This window comes from Primulina huaijiensis, chromosome 6 (genome assembly GCF_012295235.1).
Source record: "Primulina huaijiensis isolate GDHJ02 chromosome 6, ASM1229523v2, whole genome shotgun sequence".
Lineage (NCBI taxonomy): Eukaryota > Viridiplantae > Streptophyta > Magnoliopsida > Lamiales > Gesneriaceae > Primulina > Primulina huaijiensis.
In genome coordinates, this window is record NC_133311.1 from 5,179,187 (window position 1) to 5,198,363 (window position 19,177).

Below are 19,177 nucleotides of genomic sequence, written 5' to 3' on the forward strand. Positions count from 1 at the left end.
ATTCGGGATAGGATGAAGACTGCATAGAGCCGTCAGAAGAGTTACGCAGATCAGAGACGGCGAGATCTTGAGTTCGCAGTACGAGATCATGCTTTCGTGAAGGTCGCACCGATGAAAGGTGTAATGAGGTTCGGGAAGAAGGGCAAGCTCAGCCCTAGATTCATCGGACCATTTGAGATCCTAGAGAGAGTTGGGACACTCGCATACAGAGTTGAATTACCGTCGAATCTGGCGGGAGTTCATAATGTGTTCCACGTATCCATGCTGCGGAAGTACATGTTGAATCCTTCGCATGTACTTAACTATGAGCCACTTCAGCTGACACCGCACCTATCTTTTGAGGAGAAACCCACTCAGATTTTGGACAGGCTGGAGAAGAGGCTCCGGAAAAAGGTGATCCAGATGGTCAAGGTCAAGTGGCTGAATCATTTCGAGGAGGAGGATACTTGGGAGACCGAGACCGAGACCGAGACCGAGAAGAGGAGTCGCTACCCGGAGTTATTCGGTACGTTCTAAATTTCGAGGACGAAATTTATTTAAGGGGGGAGAGTTGTAAGGTACAGGAATTTAATTCACGTAACTTGAATGCATGCAATCTAGGGATTTATTTAATTATGTGTTTAAATTATTTTTATGCATTTTATGCATAATTATAGCATGATATGATGTATTTCATGAAATTTTAAAAGTTCATACATTAGGGTTCCTAGATGCGTTTCGCGCTCGAACGAGGAACGAAGACCGAGGAATTATCAGGAAAATTATTTTTATTACATGATTAATTTTTATTAATTAATATAAGATGTTTTAAATAAATTTTTCAAGAAATGGGCTTTGTATGGTATTTTTATCCATCAGAGCATATTTTTAAGCGGTATGCAAATTTTATCGAAACAGAGGAATTTTTGAGGGTTCGGCTAATATTTTCAAGAGCTTACCAAAACAAAATATTTTTCGGGATTTTTTTGGGCTTAATGGGCCTACTATTAAGCTTATTGGATCTAAAACTCCTTTCTAAACTTTTATGTGACAATTGAGGCCCATTAACTTAATTTTAAATTTATATAATTATACCTAAACACTCCCCTTAACCTAATATATTTGGCATAGCCGACACCTCCCCCTCCACCATCAGTTTTCCTTCGGTTCAGCAGCTCCATTGCTTCAACTTTCGGCCAAGCTCATTTCTTCAAGAAAATAGTCTCCGGCGTTTCCCCGACGATCGCTTCTTCGACGTTCTTGAGTGGAATTCATTAAGGCACGCTTTGTATCACTTCTTTATGCCTCACACTCGTTTTATATACTGATGAATGTGTTTGTGCATGAAAACTTTTGATCCAATCATATGCATAAGGGATTTCAGATTTCATGTATTTTCTTGCAATTCATTTTTGTAGTTCACGTTTTTTCTGTATTTTCGTGCAAGGGATGCTGGTTCTTGATGCTAAGAGCTGTACTTGGTGTCAAGGGGTTGTCTTGGGGTTTAGAACCGTCGCTGGTCGCTGCAGGTTAAAGGGCCGAGAGAAATGTTTCAATGCGGGTGGCTCGGTTGTTGGGATAATAGCGTGCAGAGGTCATCTAGAAACGCAGGAACCTAGACGAGCCTTAGACCAGACCCTGGTGGGTCTGAGACAACACTTGAAAGGGCTCGGCACATGCTAGAACCACTTGATTTAGCAGACCGCACGCGTGGAGGAGAGGGGCTCAGGTGTGGGGACTTCGGCTTCTAGTGCTCGTTTCCGTCGTGTATGCTGTATGGGGCTAGTTCCTTGGGTTTGGTAGGTCCCTTAGGGTCTGGTCTAGGTCCTTGACGGCTTGGTATGTGGCTGGTGTGAGCTGGTGCGAGCCGAGGGGTGTTAGTAGTCGGGGGATGCATCGGGGTTTGATAAGAGAACTAGTTGAAATTTTACAGCAGCTTTGGGAGCTGGTTTTCATAAATTAGAGGCCTGAATTTTTGGGTTTTAGGACCTTTAGATGTTGTTAAGGCATGGTAAAGAGTTGCGAATTGGGTTTCCTAGGGGCAAAATGTTAATTTTGCACCCGTGGTGAGATTTTTGTCCCGGCACCGCCCTGAGCACAAATTTTACTATATTTTAAATTTTTATGCATCATGATCATGATTTTATAAGATTTTATGAAAATATATATTGCCTGCTTGGATTTAAAGAAAATTTCATTTGTGCATGATTTTTATAAGTGATGAATATGATGATGTTTTGAATGATGGGAATTTATAGGGTCCAAAATTAAGACGACGTAATCCAACTGCATGCAAATCTAGGAAATATGAAAAAGGATTAATTAAATGATTTAATTGCTTAAATTATTATGTGACATACATTATTATATGCTAAATAGGATTTTATTGTCATCATGCATTAAAATATATTTTTAAGGATTATTCAAGTTGCGATCGAGGAACGGAGACCGAGGGCTGAAAAATAGAAAATATTTTTATTAAATAATTGTTTTTAATTATTTAATATATGAACGATGCTTTTGCATATTTTTGAAAATAAGGAGTTTTGAAGTGATTTTATACGCCGAGACGTGGTGTTGGTTTTTCAACAAAAATGCAAACGTTTTGGCAACCCAACTAATAAATTTACAAACTTATTTAAACAAGACTATTTGAAATATTCTAATTAAATTCTTAATCAAGCATTAATGGGCCTAAATCTATGCTTAATAGGCCGAAAGACTTGTTAGTAAATTATTTAACTATATTATGTAAAACACACCTCAAACCCTACAATACCTACGCCTCACTTTTCAGAATTCTTGCACACCAAAACTCTCCCCAAATACACGAGCACAACCAAAACAATTGAAGAAAAAATTGAAAAGCTCAAGGAAAAGTTCAAGTCAAGGTCTTGCTCCATTCTTCGCAATCGTAAATGGTTTTTCGTGCGTTAAAAACGCAAAGGCACGCATAATCCTTCCCTTTCAAACATCAGCACACTATATTATGATTTTATGCTTGCTTTGTATGAAAATCAAGTAGCAAGTTAATTATTTTTGTTTTTTATTCATAAGCATGGTATTTAACTCTCTCTGACTGTCCATCTGTCTGAGGGTGGAAAGCTGTGCTAAACAAAAACTTCGTACCCATAGGCGAATGCAAACTCTTCCAAAATGAGGAAGTGAATCTAGGATCTCGGTCAGACACGATAGAAAAGGGAATACCATGAAGTCAGACTATCTCCCGGATATACAACTCTGCATACTGAATCATGGTGAAAGTCGTCTTAATAGGCAAGAAGTGCGCTGATTTGGTAAGACGATCTACAATCACCCAGATAGCATTTGATCCTCTGACTGCCTTCGGCAATCCGGTCACAAAGTCCATGGTAACATTCTCCCACTTCCACTCGGGAATGGGAAGAGGCTTGAGCAAACCTGCTGGTCTCTGATGCTCCGCCTTCACTAACTGACAAGTCAGACACTCGGATACAAAAAGTCTGATATCCTTCTTCATTCCTGGCCACCAGTACAACAGCTGCAGATCTTTGTACATCTTCGTACTCCCGGGGTGAATAGAGTACGGTGACATGTGGGCCTCTGATAAAATATCTGCTCGAATAGAATCACTGCTAGAAACCCATATCCTGTATCGATACCTGACAATACCGTCGCTAACTGTATACAAGACACTGCCCTTGGCCTCATCTCTCTGCTTCCACCTTGCCAACTTCTCATCTGCTGACTGCCCACTTCGAATACGGCCTAGAAGAGAGGATTGAATAGTCAAGGTAGATAGACGGGGAACTCTACCTCGAGGATAAGTCTCTAGATCGAACCTCTGCATCTCAGACTGAAGAGGTCTCTGAATTGTCAAATGAGTCATCACTGCGACTTTCCTGCTCAATGCATCCGCGACTACATTAGCTTTACTCGGGTGGTAGCTAATGTCACAGTTGTAATCCTTCACTAGCTCCAACCAACGCCTCTGACGCATGTTCAGCTCTTTCTGCGTAAAGCAATACTTGAGGCTCTTATGGTCAGTAAAGATCTGGCACTTCTCCCCGTACAAATAATTCCTCCAAATCTTCAAGGCAAAAACTACGGCTGCCACCTCTAGATCATGGGTAGGGTAGTTCTTCTCATGGGCTTTCAACTGTCGAGAAGCATACGCTCTCACCTTCCCATGCTGTATCAACACTGCGCCTAGACCGAGCTTCGAAGCATCGGTATACAGAACAAACTCACCGGGCCCTGACGGCATGGCCAATACTGGCGCTGAGATAAGAGCTTGCTTCAAAGTATCGAAGCTCTTCTGGCACTCCTCGCTCAACACAAATTTGACATTCTTCTTTGTCAATGATGTGAGTGGAACTGCGATGGAAGAGAATCCCTGAATAAACTTTCGATAATATCCTGCTAGTCCAAGAAAAATACTGATCTCAGATGCATACTGCGGCACAACCCAATCTTTGACTGCTGCAACTTTCGCTGGGTCTACCTCAATACCGCTGCTAGAAACAATGTGGCCTAAGAATGCCACCATCTCTAACCAGAATTCGCATTTACTGAACTTCGCGAATAGCTTATGCTTCTGCAAGGTCTGCAAAACTGTGGTAAGATGTTTGCCGTGCTCCTCGTGATTCTTCGAGTAGATGAGCATGTCGTCTATGAATACTATCACAAACTGATCAAAATACGGCTGAAATACGCGATACATGAGATCCATGAAGATCGCTGGCGCATTCGTCAAACCGAACGGCATCACAAGGAACTCTTAGTAGCCATAACGAGTCCTGAAAGCAGTCTTGAAAACATCAGTATCTTTCACCCTCAACTGGTGATAACCAGAACTCAGATTAATCTTGGAGAACACCGAAGCTCCCTGCAACTGATCAAATAAATCCTCAATTCGCGGCAGTGGGTACTTGTTCTTCACTGTGACCCTGTTCAACTCCCGGTACTCAATACAAAGCCGCATCGAACCATCCTTTTTCTTCACAAACAAGACTGGCGCGCCCCATGGCGAAAAACTCTAGCGAATGAACTCCTTGTCAAGAAGTTCCTGGATCTGCTTCTTCAGTTATGCCATCTCTGTCGGTGCTAATCGGTACGGTGCTTTTGAGATCGGTACCGTACTAGGCATAAGGTCAATAGAAAACTCCACCTCTCGCTCGGGTGGCATACCAGAGACGTCATCAGGAAACACGTCTAGAAAATCCCTAACAATTGGGACATCGGAGGCTGACTGACTGGGAGCCTCGGAGACGGATACAAAAGTCGCTAAAAATGCCCGACACCCTCTATGCATGAGCTTCCTAGCCTGGACACAAGGTATAATGCGCGGTAAAGGAAAGTACCTGTCTGGCTCGAATAAGAACTGCGTCATCCCAGGTGGTCGGACTAGAACAGATCTCCGCTGAAAGTCGATCAAAACTTTGTTCCTTAGTAGCCAGTCCATCCCCAGAATGATGTCAAACTCTGGTATCGGTAAGACAATCAGATCCGCATAAACGAGATTGCCATGAAGCTCGAGATCTATGTCTCGGATCATATTGGTAGCTGCCATCTCTTCACCAGAAGAAAATACTACTGAATAGGCTACATCTAGCCCAATGGTTTTGACCTTGAGAAAATTAGCAAAGACCTCCGAAATAAACGAGTGAATAGCCCCTGAATCTATCAAGGCTTTCGTAGCTGAGCCATATACAAAAATTCTCCCTGAAAGGTTGGAACATCAAGTTGAACCCAATAATCACAAGAACTAACTTATAGACATGCAAAGGCCAAAGGTTTTCTAACTTAAATTCCCAAAAATAATTCTGAGTAGATCATGCAATCCTAACGAAATTCTAAGTTCACAATATTAATCCCAATTCCCAAAACCTTGAATTCTAATTATTAACTTAAAGCGTTAAGTTACCTGTCATAAGCATGGTCTCCGGGTTCGTCTCTGTCGCATGAAGGGCAAAAACTCTGCCTTAGTTAGGCAGATTCTTCTAAGGGCACTGCTGCAGCAAGTGGTCTGGGCTACCACACTTATAACACTTCCCTGAGCCATACATACATGCTCCAGGATGGCGGCGTGTGCACTTGGGACAGACTGGGTGCTCAAAGGTCATCGGGACTCCGCGTCCCTGCTGCCGCTGCTGCGGTCCTCTTTTTCTGGGCGGGCCGTGATGAGGCCTCTTATGCTGCTGCTGCTGCTGCTGAGGAGGAGGGCAGTGTGGTACTGGAACTGGTCGCTTACCCTGGCGATCCCTCTCAATGTAAATCTGATCTTGCTCTGCAGCAAGAGCTCTGGAAACAGCGACTTCAAAGGTAGTAGGGCTAGCCACCCTAACATCTCGGCGCAAGACCTGCCATAGTCCATCTAGAAAGTGCCTCAGCTTGGCACTCGCATCATTCGCAATCAGGGGCACAAAATGGCAGCCCCTCTCAAACTTACGGATATACTCCGTAACCGTCAGATCTCCCTGCCTCAGGGTCATGAACTCCCTGGTCAATCTAGAACGCACTTCGTCAGTAAAATATTTGGAGTAAAATACCTCCGTGAAGCGCGTCCAGCTCAAAGTAGCCAAGTTCAGGCCTACTGATGCTCCTTCCCACCATAAGCGGGCATCTCCTCCGAATAAATAGGTGGCGCAACGAACTCTGTCCGCATCCCCAAGCTCCATAAACTCAAAGATAACCTTGAGGGACTTGATCCAGCCCTCGGCAATCATAAGATCTGTCGTCCCTGAAAATTCCTTCGGACGCATCTTCATAAACCTCTCATAAGTAGCCTCGGGCCCTGTCGGCCTGGCTACCACAGCATTGTTCCCCGCAAACTGTGCGAAGAACTGAGTCATCCCAGCTAGCATCTGGGCATTCATATCTGGTGGAGGGGGTGGAGGTCCATTCCTCTCCTGCCACTGATTCTCACTGTCCTCGTGACGAGGCTCATCATCTCTCGCGCGCTCAAGGATACGTCTAGGAGGCATACTGTTCCATACATAATCCATACGTAACTAACATGCCTAATCTCCATTATTTCTTTAAATTTAAATAAATACTGCATGATTAAAATCTTGACGTAAAACATTTCATGAAAACATGCTGTTAAAATATTTCATGCTTTAAACAAAATGCATAAATGTAAAACTTACAGACCGAAGACGTGATTTCGCGAGCTTCTCGAGGTCAGTAGTTGTATAACCCTTTACAAGAACATAGGCTCTGATACAAACTGTAAAGGCCCGTGTTTCGTATTTGAAAATTTGCGGAATAATTTAAAAAAAATTTCTCTTTAATTAAATAAAAAGTCTCATTCATAAAATGAACTGATAAAAATGGTTCAACGTTTAAAGTAGCAGCAGAAGTAAATATTTGTTTTAAAGTAACAACTAAAAAAAAATTTCAACAAAATAAAAACTGAGTTTGGAATAAAAATAGTAAGTGCTGAAAATGAGGTCATCGGTTTCCTACTACTGCCGACCCACGATGGCTCACTGGTCCCCGCCCTCGGTCCCGACCTCATCAGTACCTACAGCAATCAAGTCTAGTGAGTCTAAAGACTCAGCATGCATATATCGTAAATAACAAGTACATATATCATAAAATTTCATGCCATGTAAAGATATCATGTCGTGAAATGTAACGTGGAAATATCGTGTCATAAAGCGTATCATGAAAATCGTGTCATGAATAATTATAAATACGTGCATAACTGAACTGAAAATTGTAAGTGAAATGTTTGCTCCGTAGAGCCCTGTCAGGAAATAGCATGTAATAATTTTCTGTTGAGATTATGTTCTACGCAAATGGCCCATGAACTGAACTGAATCGCCTGATCAGACTAAACCACAGTATATTGGGCGGTAGAGATCATCACAGCCCTTGGACTGGATATCCGTAACAATAAATGAACATGAACCGGTTAGTGACCACCGGGTGAGGTAATAATCCCATGATAAGCTGCAATCCCATGATAGTGAGGTGGCCACAAGCAATATCGCGTAAATATCAAAAATGAATATTTTATATTTTTATGCACGTAATATAATTAAATAACATAATTAAACATCTTGTATTAATTTACCAAATGTGTTTGATCTTTCCCAGGCTCGCTGCGCCCTAATTCTAACATGAAAAATATGCAATTGATTTAACTTGACGAAAACTTCGTAATTGAACCCAAAAACGAGACAATTACGCTCAACGACTTAGTATTTAACCATGACTCCGTGTCAACCCGAACCAACACCAAACCATCATTTAGTCATGATTAAATTACACCTAAAATGATGAAATAATGCTCCTAAAGTTGTACAAGTCAAAATTTTGGTGAATGGAGGCCAAAACATGAAACGCTCTTTCGAGAGTCACTTTGGCATATTGCACCGTAAATTCTCGTACAACCTCTAAACTTGACCGAATCATGAACGGCCAAAAACATGACCTTCCTAACTCGATGAGGTACTGTCCAGTCTAAGGCCATAGGCTAAAAGCCAACCAAAGACTCGAAACACACCTCTGAACCGTAGGTACAGTTGCTGTAAAAAATACAGCAGCTGTTGGTGCGTTTCCTTGTGTCGTTTTCGGGACTATTGGCCATTGGGGCTTGAACCACCAACCAGAGTTTCTTACCAACATCCAAGGTGTGGTTTGAACCATGGCTAAGGACCCTAGGCCAGCCAAAATTCGAACAACACCAGCAACAACTCAAAGCTCCCACCCGAGAATGCATATGCACGCGTGGGGTGTCTCGCTTGTTCTTGCTGTCACGGACCATTCCAGTGGTCATTTGATTGACCATGGCATGATCTAGACATCAAGAGGTATGGTGTGAACCATGGCTAAGGGCCAAGAGCCAGCCAAGATTCACACCAACACCATAAAGCCGAAGTTACACGTGCAGAAAATGAAGGAGATGGAAGGGGCTGTTCTTATTTTATTTGAAAACCGATGCAACCATGGACCAAGCCTTGATAGGCCAACTTGGTCTCGTCTTAGACATAACAAAGAGATGTTCTAACCATGGCTATAGCCATTAGGGCAGCCAAGATCAGAAACATCACCCTTGACAGCAAACTGAAAATCAAAACTCAATATGACACTAAGGGGGGGGGGGGGGGGGGGGGGGGGGGAGAGAGTTGCTGTCATTACTCAATTCCAACATGCATGTGGCTTGAACTAATGGACCAACATGGTCTTGACACACCCTAGTACGTGCCTAGGTGCAGCCTTGGGAGCCTAGGGTCGAGCCAACCACCTGAACCAACACAAACATGGAACCCGTGAAGGCACAAAGGAAACCATAAAATTCTGTACATAATTTTCGAAAGGTGCTGCTGAAATTTTCGGTTCTTGCTTCATAAACTCATGATCATGAAATGTTTAAAATCATATTATGGCTTGATTGAAGAGTGAAAGAAAAATATAGACATACCTGGAAATCGTTTGAAAGGAAAACGAATTAATACGACGATACGGCGCGATGGAGACGGAGTTGTTTCACTTTCTTGTTTTTCTTTCTTGTTTTCTCCCTAGCAAATCTCGATTTTCTCTACTGAAATTGCTCTGAATTTTCAAAAATGGAGAGGGAGAGAATGGCTAGGAATGAGGGGAAAGTTTGCAAGATAAAAGGGAGAAATGAATCTTGCTATCTTCTTAGTTTGTGAGATAAGGAATGATTTGATATCAAAAGATTTTTGAGGGATAATCAAGGGTGCACATGGTCAAATTTTTGGTCTAGGAACAAAGAGAAAATTGCTTAATTATTTAATTGTTGGTGATTTAAAAATGGGAGAAATTATCTACCTAGAAAAGATTAAGGAAAGATAACAAAGAATGAGTTGTCAAACAAATTTAAATCTTTTAAAGGAAGGGATGACGGAATTTTTGTGGTAAATGGAGATGGAATATTGCTAGATAAAAAAGGTAGAAATATTGCTTAAATGTTAATTAGTGGTGAATAAATATTAGGGGATTATCTAATAAGAAAAATATTAGGAAAGAATCAAAAGAATGGATTGTCAAATATTTTTAAGTCTAGAAGGGAGAGGGGACGATTTTTATCTAGTTAAATGAGGTAGGAAAATTGCTTAATTATTAATTATTGAAGATTTAAAGTTGAAGGAATTATCTATGCCAAGAAGGGATAAAGAAAGATACCCAAAATTGTGAGTTGACAAATTTAATTCCTACAAAAAATTAAATGGCCGAAAATTATAATAAAATGGAAGAAAAAATATTTCTTAAATCTTGTATTTTAGTTCTTTAGAGATTTTTCTACCCATTAAATAGTTTAGTGAATTAATAAATTAATTAAGGGATAACATTATCTTGCATGCATCACTAAATCTATAAATTAAATTACTAACATGTTAAATTGAAATTTCTTAATTAAAATAAGTCTAGATTAACTTATCTCAATTGGTCACATATATTAATTTAGGCTTTTAAATTAATTATTGGACATAAAAGAACTTATTTACTACTTATCTCAAATTAATTAAATAAATCCTTAAACCTTCTTTCACATTAAATAAATTATTATTTGTCTTAAATTAAATTTAGGAATATTTTCTTATCATTAAATTTTTATCTTAAAACTCCAACTCCGGTCCGACTTCGCTTATTTAACTTAAAAGATAAAACTAAACTTATGCGATTAAAATGAATAATCATGACCAAACAACTTTAAAATACCTTAAATAATAAAGAAATCATTTTTAATTTAAAATACTAGAAATTATGCATGGTTTATACGTAGTCTGATTTACGGGTTCTACACTTGTTGTCTTCATCGATGCGAAGTCGAACAATGAGCTCTTCAACGTTCATCCCCTTGCACTTGTGTTTCAAATAGTTTTTGAAATCCTTCCAAGATGAAGGTAGTTTGTTGGAACATTTCATGTTCGCAATCTTGATTTTGATCTTAACAAAACTTGTCATTTTGTTTCTAATGATTTATCGTAGTGCGCAGGATACTGAAACTGATCAGAATTCGAACTTGTAACGCCCCGAAAATTTGAAAGTCCACGCGAATCACATGCATACAAGTTATTAAATTCCTTGTGTATTTCAAATATTTGCAAAAATTAATTATGTTGTGCATGTTGACATGTTTAAAATATACTTTTCTGCATGGTTGCATTAAAATGTATTTTTAAAGGTTATTGAGTTGCGATCGAGAAACGGAGACCGAGGGCTGAAAATTAGAAAATGTTTTTTATTGTTAATTTTTTTTAATTATTTAAAATATGATTGATGCTTTTTCTTATTTTTGGAAATAAGGAGTTTTGAGGTGATTTTATGCGCCGTGACGTAATTTTTATCGGTGTTGGATTTTCAACAAAAATACGAACGTTTCGACAACCCGGATAATAATTTCACAAACTATATTAAGCAAAATATTTTAATTATGCACTAATGGACTTAATGGGCCTAATTAACCTTATTAATGGGCCTAAGCTATCATTAGTATTATAATTATTATTTAAAGTACTAACCACCCCCATTAAACCTAAAAACTCACACGCCCACCACCCTTTTACAATTCAAACTCCTTCTACACTCAGACTCACGGCACACACACAAAATATCAAGGGAAAAGCATCAAAATTCTTCAAGGTTTTCAAGGGTTCTTCAAGTCATCGTCTTCGTGCCATCGTTCTTCGATTCGTCAACGTTTATTCGTTCGTTAAAAATGCAAAGGCACGCCATATTCTTTCTTTCACTAATCTATCACACCATATTATTTATTTAATTGATTTTTTGCATGAAAAAAAGTGCATCTTGAAACAATTTCGTTTTTGTGTCATATGTTAATTTTAAGGCTTGAATATGATGCAAAAATCATTTTTATTATATTGTTAAGGGGCTGTCATGATTAGGGCATTGATCAAGGTTGCTTTTACACGAGTTAGGGTCCTAGAATACACACGAAAACAGGCTACACGCACAAAGGAACAAGCTGCAACCATTTTGCTATTATGTGTGTGAAGGGCTCGGGTTTAGGGGTGTATGGCTGCATGGCTTGGCTTGGGTCACGGCTGGGGCCTGGTTCGGCTCGGGGAATGAGTCCTAGCCATGCTAGGACTCGAGGGTCACGGCTGGGGAAGAGTTCTAGCAAGCTAGGACTCCACCCGAGAGCCAACAAGAAGTAATGCAGGTTCGCAGCTTGCGTAGGGAAGAAGAGGCTCGGCCAGGGGGCTTGGGCTAGGTTAGGTTGACTCACTAGGGTCATAAGAGAGTGCACAAGGGGCTGGTTCAAGGTCTAGGTCGGTTGGCTAGGTCTTAGGCGCTGATCGAAGAGTCCATGGCAACTAGGAGTTCTCGGCCACTTCATGCAGTTGGTTTTGTGGTCGGTTTTGGGGCTAGGGTCAGGTTCCATTGGTTCTAAGGGTTCAGGAGGGCTCCTGAAGGGGCTGGTCAAGGTTCGGCTCGGGGTGGTCCGGGCTCGGCTCGAGAAAAACTAACCTGGCTTGAAGGGTAAGCATAGGGGTCTATTAGGGTTTGTCCTTTGGAAATTAATTCGAAACATGGCTCACGGGGGTCGAGTAATGGTTCACGAGGTCTAAAATAATATAAAATGTCTAAGTTTTTAATATGAGAATTTTATATTAAAGTTTGGTTTAATTCGGGATTAAAACACATTAATACGTTATATTTAAATATTAATTTAAAATTCCTCGATTTAAGCTAAATAAAAATATGTAAAAATTAATGTAAGTTTAAATAATTATTTGGGATGTTCTAGAGTCGACAGAATTAAGAAAATGTCAAAAAAGTGAAATTTTACGTCGAGGGGTAAAACAGTAATTTTACAACCGAAAATTAGTAAACGTTATGGCAGTGTCCTGAATGCTGTTTTATATGCTAATATGATTTTTTTAAATGTTTATGAATTTTATATGTTAAAATATGTATTTTAATTATTTATGGATTTAATATGTTAAAATGTTTATGTTTATGGATTTTTATGATTTAATATGTCAAAATTTTATTTTAAATGTTTATGAAACTTTATATGTTAAAACATTTATTTTAAAATGTTTATGGATTTTTATATGTTAAAATGTTTATTTTAAAATGTTTATGGAATTGTTATGATTTAATTTGTTAAAATGTTCATTTTTAATGTTTATGGATTTTTATACGTTAAAAAGTTTATTTTAAATTTTTATGGATTTTATGATGAAACGATAACGTTAAAAGAAAAGTTACATGCTTGATTTAAAATAAAAACGTTATATGCATGTTTAATTTTATAAAGTGATGAGAATACGAAACATTGAAGGAAGTGAAGTAATTGTGACTATTATGATGATATGATGATAGGGTTTTTTTATAAATAATTTAAAAATATAAATTTATTTCAAAAATAATTTTAAAAAAAATTCACATATAATTTAATCCGTGCTGACGAAGCACGGACGCTGCTCCAAATTGGCACAGATGCCTCCACGTGTCTCATCTCCTTCCTTCATACCCCTTAACCCTCCGCCTGTCTCTTCTCTTTTCATTATCTCCTACTTCCACCTTCTTTTCTCTTCCATTTTCATTTCTCCATTTCTCTGTCTATCGCAATTTCTCCCTTCGTCACCGAACAAGTTTTGAGATCGTTGCTTACCGTAGAACGAAGTTTAGAAGATCGACAATTTATTTCAGAATGACAGATAATCGAGGTCCAGAAGATCCCAGTGTCCTCTATTTACAAGCGACGCATATGTCATCAACAATTTCTTCATTAACCGTTGATGATATTGTCAAAGTGAAGATGTCAGACAATTTGATTTAGAAGTTATACACTGATAATTATATACAAAATCGTGTACTTGCATATTTAAATCATATGAGTTTCTATGGAGTTTTAGAATGTGGCTCACAAGTTTTTGATAATCATTTAATTAATGCTCTTGTTGAACATTGGCGACGCGAGACACACACATTTCATTTTACATGTGATGAAGCAACAGTCACGTTACAAGATGTTTCAATAATATAGGGTCTAAAAATTCATGGTGAAGAAGTCACTGTAATAGATGTGTTACATAAAGTTGAGGAATGACAACACATCTCTTTGGATTCGTTTGGATTTGTGCCATCATCAAAATATTTGAAAGGTGGTCATTTGTCTATGACTGCACTACACGATCATTGCATCTATAACCTTGTTAATGATGATACTTCAGAAGTAGATGTTGTGAAATATACCTGTTGTGTAGCGTTAATGATTATTGGAGGAATAATCACTATAAGAAAATATATAATCAAAACACTCATACGACAACGGTTTTTAATAAAACCGTTGTTTTTTTTCTTTTAACAACGGTTTTAACACAAACCGTTATCATAGACTAAAAAACCCACTTATAGACAACGGTTTTTTAAAAACCGTTTTCTATGAGCGTGTTTTTTTTGGGCTTCGACAATGGTTTTTTAAAATCGTTGTCTAAGAGCGTTTTTTTTTTGAGCTACCACAACGGTTTTAAACACCATTGTGTATGAGCGTTTTTTCTTAGAGCGTTTTTTTGAGCTACAACAACGATTTTAAGCACCGCTGTGCATGAGCGTTTTTTTAGGCTACAACAACGGTTTTTAAAAACCGTTGTCTATGAGCGTGCTTTTTTGGGCTACAACAACGGTTTTTAAAAAACTGTTGTCTATATGTGTTTTTGTCAAGGGTCAAAGACAACGATTTGTGTAAAACGTTGTCTTTCAGCTGGTTTTTTTAGAACTATGACAACGGTGTTTTAAAACGTTGTCGTTTTTTAGTGTTTTATTTAGTTAACGACAACGGTTTTTGAAAAACTATTGTCGTTGTTCTAATTTTTTTAAAAATAATTTGTAGAATTGTAACATAATACGCACACTTGTAATAAATGAGAGAAGAAAAGAAAACCCCAAACCATTCCCGCCTACGTCACCCTCTTTCCCTCTCAACCCGACGCCGCCGCTTCTCACCGCCAAGGAAGACCGGCCGACCACCGTGTATAAAACACTCGACCGAAGAGCTGTAGAGTCAACACGCTGAAAATTCCATTTTTCGATGTTTGAATCACCGTGGTGAGTCGTCCATGCTAGGCCGAGGTTAATCACCGAAAATATTTAGGAGCTTACTTCGGTCCCAGTCACTGCTCCTGGCCATGTTTGATTTCCAAGTTTTATTTTTGATTTTCCATTTCTAATCTCGAAGTCTGAAGCTTTTAACGGATTTGTCAAGGTAAGCCCGTTTCAGTCACAGGATTACATTTTCAGTATTTTTAGAAAAAAATTCCGTTCATAAATATGGAATATTGACCTCATTTTTGTTTTCTACCAGAAAAAGAAATGGGTGGGTGTTTCAGCAAAAACAAATATACAAACCCCGATACCAATGGCTATAGATCAGGAAGAACAACTTCGTTTCTTGTTTTTTTTCACCTTTTTTAATTCCTGGAATTGAGTCCCATTTCCAAGTTATAGTTTTTGTTTTTTGCACTGAATGACATTTAGTCTAAGATTTCGCTGTGAAGAATTGGCTTTAGACTCAAAATTCCTCCTTGAGTCCCATTTTAATCGAGACTGTTGTTTGGTGGAGAAAACCACCCCTATATTCTGTGTCAGTGTAAGTGCAGATCTTGTGCAAGTGTATATGTAGAGATTTGAATGGTTTTTTTGGTAAAGTTGGAATCATTATTCGAGTGTGATTCCAAAGCTTCTTATTTGGTGGAGAAAACCACCTTTTAATTTTCGTAGTGGTAAACATTATACGTTATCGAAAAATTAATTAATTTTCGAAGAACTAAATTTAGATTTCCCCAGTTTCTTACTCACACATAAAATAGGTAAAAATTCAAAATGGATGTTATTTTATTTTTTGGCACCATGCTTGGCTTTTCAAGTGTGATTTTAAAGCTTTATCCGAACTAAATGTCCTGAAAGTGAATTTTTAGCGTTTCAACCTACTAGATTTGTTCATGAGAATGTTTTACAATTGCGAGAAAATGTGCCTGTTGCAGGTCTTGCAGGAATGTTAACTACTTCCAGCGCCGTTAGGTGTATGCTGATCTGGGAAGTTCGCAGGAGTCTTATTAGCTTACTTTGGGTAAGGAGTAGCTACCTGAATTCAACCATTAACCAACTTATATAATATAAATATAAAGTTTAAAACAATTTTTGGTGTTTGTAACAAAATTCTCTTTATGTATACATGTGTGTGTGTATGTATATGTTAAAAAGATAGGTTATCGATAAAAGATTCTTTTATATTATTTAAAATGGTTTTGAAGGGATTGGGCTCATTGTTAGCTGAGTAGTTGTACCAAGAATGGATGTCAAAAGATAGGTTCTCACGTGAATTTGATGTTAGAGTAGTCTTTCATATAGTTTGCACTAAAAAATGCTATCCATTCTGATGTAACACCTTGTGCATGTGCAAGATGTGGTAATCTAAGGAAGAAAAATGTTGAAACTATTAGGGCACATTTGTATTGTAATGGTATGGATTTGACATATCATACATGGGTATGGCATGGGGAAAGATCTACGAAAGGGAACTCGAAGAATGATAATGATCGAGTAGGACGAGATGAACACAAATAATTTAGTGAGGAACCCATATATATGGTGCATTGTGTATATGAAAGTTATGCTGAGAATCCAAGCCAATTCAATAAGCTACTTGAAGATGCAGATAAACCTTTATATCCTGGATGTGCTAAATTCACAAAGTTATCTGCAGTTGTGAAATTATTTAACTTGAAGGCAAAATACAGTTGGAGTGATAAAAGTTTCACTGATCTATTTATTTTGTTTGGAGAAATGCTTCCAGATCACAATGAATTGACTTCATCTTTGTATGATGTAAAGAAAAGCTTACGTGCATTAGGGATAGACTATGTGAAAATTCATGCTTGTCCTAATGATTGTATCTTATACCGGAAGGAGTATGAAGATTTTGGAAATTGCCCTACTTTCGGGACGTCAAGGTGAAAGTTGGGCAACAAATCGAAGATAAAAGAAGGAATTCCTGCTAAGGACTTGTGGGATTTCCCACCTATTCCAAGATTTCAAAGAATGTTTTGGAATAAGGTGATATCCTAGGAGTTAACTTGGTATGCTAATAAAAGAATTCGTGATGGATACTTGCGTGGTTTGGGAATTTAGAAAGCTTAAAATTGGTTATCATGATGATGATACAATTCATGAATCGAGCAAGAGATTAGGACATCTTGCATTGATTGGGAAGGGCAAAGAAAAAATTGCATCTACTTCTACTGACAAGAGTTTTGATGGAAAGGAAATGTTGGAATCTACAGACACTTAAACAACAAGAACATCTAGAGGTCATGCACATCTAGACAAGCTTTCTATGCAGAGGGTTCAGAGAATTCGAAAGGAAGTAAGATTCAATCTACTTGGACAACCAGTAGGAGAAGCTGCTGCTGAAATGCAGAGTTATATTGGTGTGCTTGCTCGAGAAAAAATTAAGATAACTTACAAGACATGGAAGCAAGTTCCAAGGGAAGTTAAAGAATTGATATGAGAATCTATTAATGTAAGTTCTATTGTTTTTTCACAATTAATATTCATATTGTTTATATATATTTTATGTTATGTCATTCTTTTTAATGTACTTCCAATTTTGAAGTTTTACAGTTGACGTTTGATGTTCCCCTAAGCTGGAAAAAGGGATGTTTAAGTTCGGAAAATAATAAGTGGAGTCAATTTAAATTACATCTCACTCAAACGTTCATTTCGAACAAGGTTGATAAACCAGAGGAGTTGGATCAACCACCTACTGGTTATGGTTTTGTATGACATGAGTGGATTTCTTTTGTCATGACTCGCATGTTTGATAAATTCATTGTAAGTATCTTTTTTTGTTTTTTGAAAATAAGTCCACCATGAAGTATTTGACGAATTAAAAAAAATTTGATATGTCTAATTCTTAACTTGACTAGGAACTAAGTGATCAACAGAAGGAAAGAAGGAAGAAGAACACATACCCTCATCGCCTTGCTCGTAAGGGATATGCATAATTTTCTGAATAAATAGTAAGTATATTTCAACATTTGTGTCGTCAAAGAAGTGGCTGTATCTTTCCTTCGCATGAATACCTGTAACATGGTTGGCTGTTTTTTTTTTCCCTAGCATGTGATATATATCATTGCATTTGCTGTTTTTATTTCAACAATTAACCTATTTGACAAATATCATTTGATTGTTCTTGTATGTAGGCAAGTGAATTGTGTGACGATGATGATATCAATAGAGCGTTTATTTGGAAAAAAAGGGCAAGTGAATAAAGAAGGGGATTTTGATGGCCATTAGTTGCAAATAACAGTAGAAAAGATTGTGAGAAAACTATACATAAAATAAATTATTTTATTTTAATGAAACCTTTTAAAGTAATTAATATTTTCAAGTGGATGACAGGATGATTACATACAACAAAAGCGTGAGGGGAAACTTGAAATAAAAGGGATAAAAAAGGATATTATCACGAAAGCACTCAATTCAGATGAACATGGTGGACGTGTGAGAGCTGTTGGAGGTCACATCACTACAACATTATATTTCAATGTTGGTAGAAGTTTGAAGACTGAGGGTGTTGATAGAGAGCTAAGGATTGAGCAAAAGAAAGAGTTGATAGAGGCTAGAAAATTAATTCAAGAGCAAGATACACGCATTCAAAAGCTTGAAGCAATTGTCTAAAAAATGGTGCATGGGACAGTGAGATTGATGACAAAAGAAGTTGCTCGGTAAAATTGCATCAAGTGATTGCAAGTGAAATGAAAATCGACAAGTTTTTCCCCAGTTATGAAGATTTGAATGATGTCGAAATGAAAGTTGGGGAAAAATCTGTTGTAATATCCAATCATTTTTTATCATTTTATTGTATATGATGTTATTCCTTGGTATGGTGTTTAAGAATATTGTATGGTATGGTAATAGTTATGTTCATTGGAATGGTAATGGTAAGATTATGGTTGTCGTGCTGGTATATGTTTTGTAGTTGTTGATGGTTTGTGGAGATGGATGTTTAGTTGGAATTGGAAGAAGATTGATTTTAGGTGGATTGGTGATGATTTTCAGGTGTAGGGGCAGTGCCGCAGCGCTGGAGGGGAAGCGCTGCTGGTCTTTGTTTGGTGCAGGCGCCGCGGCGCTAGTCGGGGCGAAATTGCTACTTGGAAAATGCGATTTTTGAGGGAATGAAAGGCTTTTATATCCCATAACTAGAGAC

General features: G+C 38.1%; 1 long non-coding RNA gene across 1 annotated transcript; it reads left to right on the forward strand.

Moving 5' to 3' along the window:
* Positions 1-15,010: 15,010 nt before the first annotated feature.
* On the forward strand, positions 15,011-18,778 carry LOC140979603 (uncharacterized). Its single transcript, XR_012175776.1, has 7 exons — positions 15,011-15,097; positions 15,951-16,036; positions 17,098-17,488; positions 17,590-17,799; positions 17,895-17,987; positions 18,171-18,288; positions 18,370-18,778. It is a non-coding gene; the product is annotated as an uncharacterized lncRNA (long non-coding RNA).
* Positions 18,779-19,177: the final 399 nt, after the last annotated feature.